This window comes from Dendroctonus ponderosae, unplaced genomic scaffold (genome assembly GCF_020466585.1).
Source record: "Dendroctonus ponderosae isolate FM_Combo_2020 unplaced genomic scaffold, Dpon_F_20191213v2 Dpon_F_20191213_2, whole genome shotgun sequence".
Lineage (NCBI taxonomy): Eukaryota > Metazoa > Arthropoda > Insecta > Coleoptera > Curculionidae > Dendroctonus > Dendroctonus ponderosae.
Window position 1 is genome coordinate 9,655,302 of NW_026018165.1, and position 6,937 is coordinate 9,662,238.

The following is a 6,937-nucleotide window of genomic DNA, read 5'->3' on the forward strand; positions in this document are numbered from 1 at the left end:
AAAATAACAGCAAGAAACCAGAATAATTTAAAATGTTAAATAAAAATAGCTCAAACCTGTGAAATCCGTTTATTTATATGTTGTTATTACAAAATAATGTTCGACTTTATGCAAAATACATTTAGGTACTCAGAGACTTGAGTGAGAGAGAATATGACCAAAGATTTGTACTCTTAAAAATCGAATTTAAATAACACTTCAAGACGCTAATTTAATAAACTATTATAGAACAATAAAATGTTAATCAGTTGCGCAAAAAATTACTTATCGATTTCTTACAAACCCTTTTTATGATCGGTTAAATTTAAGTGGTTCCCAAGTTATCTGTGAACTATTGATTTTCAATTTTATATTGAGCTTCTTAGATTTTATATTGTAGGTCGTTAGCAGACTGAACACAAATATATTTATTGTTAATTTTCATTGGCAGCTTCAAATGTTCATTTTGAATATTCTGCAGCTAAAATATGTAGGGTTTTCTGAATTAATTTTTTTCAATTACAAGCACGCACTATGTATTTGTTGTCTCTAAATTACCAATTTTATTAAATATAACATTGGATTGTTGTTCATGGCATTAACAGCAAAATCTATTTCGAATATTTAACTCAAATTAAGGGCTTCCATCACTCCATCGGTTTTCCACCGAATTGATAAATTCCTTCATATATTGCTAAGCATGTCACGTTTTGAATCGAGCCTCAATTTTTCAGGACACATATAATATAAATCGGTATGTACCATTGCCAGAATGGCACATCAAATTGTATGTCTTTGTTACTTTGAGATTTATTTCGACCGACGAGACACGAATTTCTCTTCTGCTAAGCCCTTTTATGCTTCTGTTCATTTTTTATTGGTTGGCCTTAGGCCCTTCAATCCGAAAACAGGATTAGCTTTATCAATTTGTAAGGTGGTTTTCGCTTGACTAGTTATTAACCATCGCTTAGATCAGCTTCGGATAGATTATTTATTTGGACTGAATCAAAACCACATCGAAAGCTAATAAATAAATAGTTGTAAGTTTACCTCTCCAGGAAAAAACGGCGGGTCAAATGGACCCAATTTAATAGAGTTTTCGTTAAAGGAAGATAGGGCTAAAGGTTGTTTGATGTTTTGTGCAAGATAATATTTTCATCCACCTGAGGATAACAAGATGCGAGTGAAATTTAATCGCATTGTTCATATGATCGAGATAAAATATTGTGTTTAAAACTTACAGCAAATTGTTAATTCACGACGACCTAGAAACCCGAAATACTCACCAGCTTCAACTTATTAATTGTTATGTAAACATCTGAAAACAAATATCTTTTCGTAGTGAATTGATCTTTGTGTTTGGAGCTTTGGATGCATTTCCCCATTCCATTTTCTTCAACTAACATATTTTTCAAACAAAATCCAATGGAAATTCTACCAACTTAACAATTGATAACAATTTAACAAATTATATCATTCCAAAACAGCATCAAAATCAGACTGTTTGAGCCCGATTTTTGCCTCGGGTAGCCCTTAAATTTTGCAAGTGCATGTGTTGCAAAGTGATAAATTATCAGTTTTTTTCGTTGCGTAGAAGGCTGTAAATACAAGTTGAAAAATCATCAGTTGTCGTGTAACTTTAATATATCGTCGTAATTATTTAAGCACTATAGCCGTTAGCGAGTGTTAGAAAATTTTGACTTTTATTTATTTTAAGGGTATGCTACTGGTGATATTTGCAAACAATCATTTATTCGAAAACCAGAAGAGAGCCCGGACGCAATTATACCAAATGTAAAAAGTTGCCTCTATTAGAATTAGTTGATTTTCAAACCATGTTATTTTTTGTTTGTAGGTTTGTTACCATGCTTGTAGGTTTGTTCGTTGGTGTTAAATCTTATTACAATAAAATTGCCAATCCGCAGTTAAATATTCGAAATTTATTCGTAGTTTTTTTCTGCGATGTTAATGTTTTTAAGATTTTATATCTTAATAAACTTTGTATGTATGTCAAATTATCTGCAATTGTATTATATTAGGTATTATTGTCAACAAATAGCAAAGGTTTATCAGGTTTCTAAGTAAAGTATTCTTCTAATGTATGTTAATGTAAATACTCATAACCTAGGAAGATATGATGCTCACTTTCATGTTTTATTTAAAAAAAATGTTGCTCTACATTTATATTAATTTTTCAAATTTTATTTAATTATTTTCACTCTCTTGTATCTTGTATCAATTATTTTATTTATTCGTGAATAAGCTAGTAGTTAGTTGGTGAAATCAGACACAATACTCTGTCTAGACTTTTGTCTAAATGGACTTTGGGTGAAGATGCAGCAATTTTGTCAGCATATAACAAACAAATTACAATTTATTTTAATAGTGGTTTTATTTTGTATGTTCCATTGAAAATAATATCCTATAGCATAAGTTTTCCATAAATAACTGAAATATTTTTACTAATAAAGCATTTTTTAGGAAATTCATGAAAATTAATCACTGTTTATCTCAAACGTGAAATATGTGTTTATAAATTGACATTAATTATAAATATTGAATTGCCTGTTGTTGACTAATTTTGACTAATTTAAAACAATTAAATAGAAATAATTTAAAAACTCGCTTCGTGAAAAAAATATAGTTGCACAATAAATATCTGTTAAGAAAACATTTTGAAAATTTTGCTTGTTCTAATAAATCGCATAATTTCTACTGGCTTTGGCGTAAAAAATCAGCCAAGTTTTGCCGTAATAATGCGCCATAATTGCAAAACAAAATCTCTGAAACAGCTGGTACGTTTTGCTGTCATAACACGAAACTACTAATGACTCGAACAGTGAAAACCATCAATAAAAAAATGTTGTTTTGTCACATTTAAAGCAATTACTTGGTGTCTTTAAAAAAACACGTATTTTACTCCCATTCATGCAGTTTTATCTAGATATACATATGTTTCCTAGCAAGTTTTTCAACTTTCAAACTAAAGCACACTCCAATAATCCAGATGAATACCTTGAGGGCAAATAGCGAAACACTATCAAGTTCCGTGTTGAGCAAACAAGCGCATCTGCTAAAGAAAACACGTTTTAGTTCACAAAAAAACAGTCAGATCGTTCACAGTTAAACAGTTTGAAAACCCATCTGAAAAAACCGCAAAACGCGCGCGTTTCCCCGATAAAACTTCGCGTATTTCCACCCCCAGACCGACGCAAGTTGTGATAGCAAAGGGATGTTTGCGTGAAATGCCGACAGTGAGAAGACGACACAGAAATCGACAACCCTCTGCACATCGATCCAGAAGAGGTCTTTGGGTGCGCCGGTTCCTCATGACCTAGCGTGGATGACAAAATGGGAGGTTCACACAACGGTGGTAGGATAGGGTAGGTCGATCCAGGACCTATCCTAATCTAAAGAATAAATCGCCGATTTTATGCAGACATTTAAAAAGTTGCACAATTTTCAGCAGGGGAACCACTCTGGAGAGTTAGGGAAACTTTTATGCTAAGTTGATGGGCAACTTTGTAAAAAATGGTATGGATAGTAAAACAGAAGCTTGGGCACCGATAAAAGATGCGCTTTTTAATTATGTTTTTAATAACACGCAAATGTTTTGTCCACAGGTCAGGCACAACGTTATTTTATGTGAGGTCTTTGTGTGCCTTTTTCGTCTGGAAAAGAGACTATCGGAAGTTTTTAAAGAGCCAATGAACAGCAACGAGAATTACACATTGTCAAATAGGCAGCAGGGGCAGTTTGGTATCCGATAAGGAGAATAATTTTAACTTCTACGGCCTAAATAATTTTTGTTTTACTTTATGGACTGATCAAACACATTTATTGAATTGTTTGTCTATGACAATAGATCACCATTATGACTGAAACCCTTAAAAATTTCTTAGGCAAACCAATAAGTCGAGATAATCAATATATGCTGCAGGATGGTGCACTTATTCACTCCAGAGCTACAATTTATCAACTACTGAACACAATCTTTCAGACCGAATTTATCGAAACTAAAAGTCTTATTCCGGACCCACCGCAAGCACCTGACTTAACACCGTTTGATTTTCGTGGCATTTCTTAACCGATGACCTTCTTAAGCAAAAGTTAGAAGATTGCCTAACCGAGTTTGTGTCGTGAAAAAGCGTCCTAATAGTGTATTATTCAGCAAAGGCACATGTTTGACCATCTTTAAAGATCTATGTAATTTTTTGCTTTGGCAATAATCAAAAAACATATTTTTACTTTCAACTAAACGGTTATGTTTTTGCTTCATTATTGAAGTCATTATTTAAAAATTTATTATAATTTGAAAAAAATATCACAGGAAATGCTTTACGTTTTTAATAATTATAACTTTACTTTAGATCGAGAAAATACGATGATGAATTGGTTTTCGCTTGACACTCGTGGACAAAAATACCACTCGTTTGCAAATTTACACTTTACCTAAGTAAACAATCTTTAGTTCTTGCGCAAAAGCTTTCAACCCAGTCGGCATCACTTAATTAAAACTAAGTAGGTATATATTTTCCTTTATTTAAAATGTTAGAGAATTAAATGCAAATCATAGAGAAAAAGTCGAAGAAAAAAGTTAGCAATCGTGGACATTTAATTTTAATTACTCTACAGAGGCTGTCCTGTAGGAACACGATCAAAATGGCACTGGATCATTATTTGATCTGATTTTTGCTTTTATTAAGAGAAAATGTCCGGCCCATCTGATGGTGGTCAAATGGATGGTCAGGGCTGTTCAAAAAAATTATGTTTTTTTAAATATCGGAGAAATTGTTCTATGGATTTTAATAAAACTTGCTGTGAATTTGTTCTTATGCAAAACTGAAGTTTATGTAAAAGTCAAGGAATTGAGTTTATCCGCTTTGGAAAAGTCGTGAATTCTTGATTGTGCTGCTACAAAAACTACCAGAATTTTTTATTTGGTGCATTCATCGTTTTAACGCAAAAATGGTTTTTCGGTTTGCTTGCTATTCAACAATTGGGTCTCTCGCTCAACAGAGACTCTAGTGAAACATAAATATAAGGACGCCAGGTTTTCTGCACTAATTCTAGATGTGCTGATTCATGATTCATAACAACTTCTCTCTGAAACATTTCAATAAATTATGATTGTTTGCCTTAGTGTGGGTTTTTCTATACCAAATGTACTTAATCGCTCTTGATCAGTCGTAAAACGACTTGAGCTTTGAGCATTTCACCTACAGCGTACAGCTTTTAAGTCTCAAGTGCACCAACAGGAATCAAGTTCCTTGTAATTAATAACAATTTGAGTGTTTCTCTTTCTCCTCACTTTCGTAGATCTAACTGTTTTTGAGATATTTAAAATTTTAAGTCAAAAACGAAATGCACTAAAAGAAATATAAACATTCTTAAAACAAGTTCAGTGAGAAACACCTACTTTATTACCTTTTTTGGAACACTTTAATTTCTATTAATACAGTGTTTAATTAAAATTCAGGAAACCACAAGAAAATATATTTTCAAATGAAAACCCCTAATACCTTCTAGTAATAATTTTATTTGGATTAATGTAAAGATGTTGTCTGTTAATTTATTATTTTTATGTGCCTGTTTTGCTGCGGATTTTCAGTGCAGCTTTGGCTATATACTTAACTTTCACGTCAGTTGCCTTAATCATGTGAAATAGTTGCAATGCAATATCTGCAATAAAGAAGCTATGTAATGTTAAGCAAGTTGAAAAAATATATAAAGTAAATTCAAAATTTGAATGTTGGCGGTCTCCTCAATTTTTTCGTTAAATTGAGTTTCTTAGCGCTCTATATGTATACATTTTTATCAACTAAAATTCTTAAACTTTTTATATATGAATTTTTTTTAACGCAGTTTGAAAACGATATGAACTGTATCAAGAGCTTCTAAATGCATACAGGAATTGTGTGCATTGTTAAAATCCTGTGCAGAAAAACAATTGATATTTTTTATCCGTCCTATATAGTTTAATTGGCGTGTGGTTCTTTAACCGAGCCGTTGTTTTTGTCTTCGTTATCTTTGTTGTTTTTATTTTCGATGCGCTAGTGTTAAAAAACGCAATTTTTCCAATACAACTTAAGACGTTATCAAAACCGACAAGAAAATGATAAATAAATCATAAATCCTATCCTTTTTCAATTGCACTAAATATTGTGTATGAATATAACCGAACCTATAAATCTAGCAATGGAGCTGAATGTTCGGTTACATTTTATCTAACACTTACCCAGATATTAATAATGTATGTATATCCACCAGGCTTCAAACCCAAAATTCTCAATACACACGGAAAATCCTATTTCCATATTTAAATATGCAAATACCCACTTTGAAATTAAATTCTTTTAACTACGCTCCGGGGCTGCAGAATTGTATTTTTCATTTTGTAGTTTTAAAGGAAATTAATCGCATTAAAATAAGCAGGTAAATAGAGTGAGTAATTTATTTAACCCGGAATGGAATGCTTTTGCAAAAGCTTTTCAATTTAGATCAAAAAGTTTATCAGTTTTACAGTTCATTCTCTACTATGTGGAGATGGAGGAAATCATCTAAAAAAACGTGGCATTTTGTAAAACATACGTTTAAAAACGAGAAAATGGAATCTCTTAAAGGATTTTATTTTGAGAATAAGTTTGAAAGCATGCTAAATATTAGTTCTCACAAGTATCTTTGCCTTTCACGTGTTTAAAATTGTTTGTTGTACTTTTCCGAAACAATGCACAATCTTCATTATATTACCATATTTTTGAAGAAGTTTGTTTTATGTTTTCGTTAAAATTAAGTTAGAATAGAAAAAAGCGGAATCAAAAGCAGCATCTTATTTTTTTACAAACTTCTTTTTGGGTATTTCGCCTCAAAAATGTTTGTCTTTAAAAAGACAGAATTTCCTCACGTCTTTTATTACAGATTGATAAATAGTGCTCCTATTTCGCAATAAGAACGAATT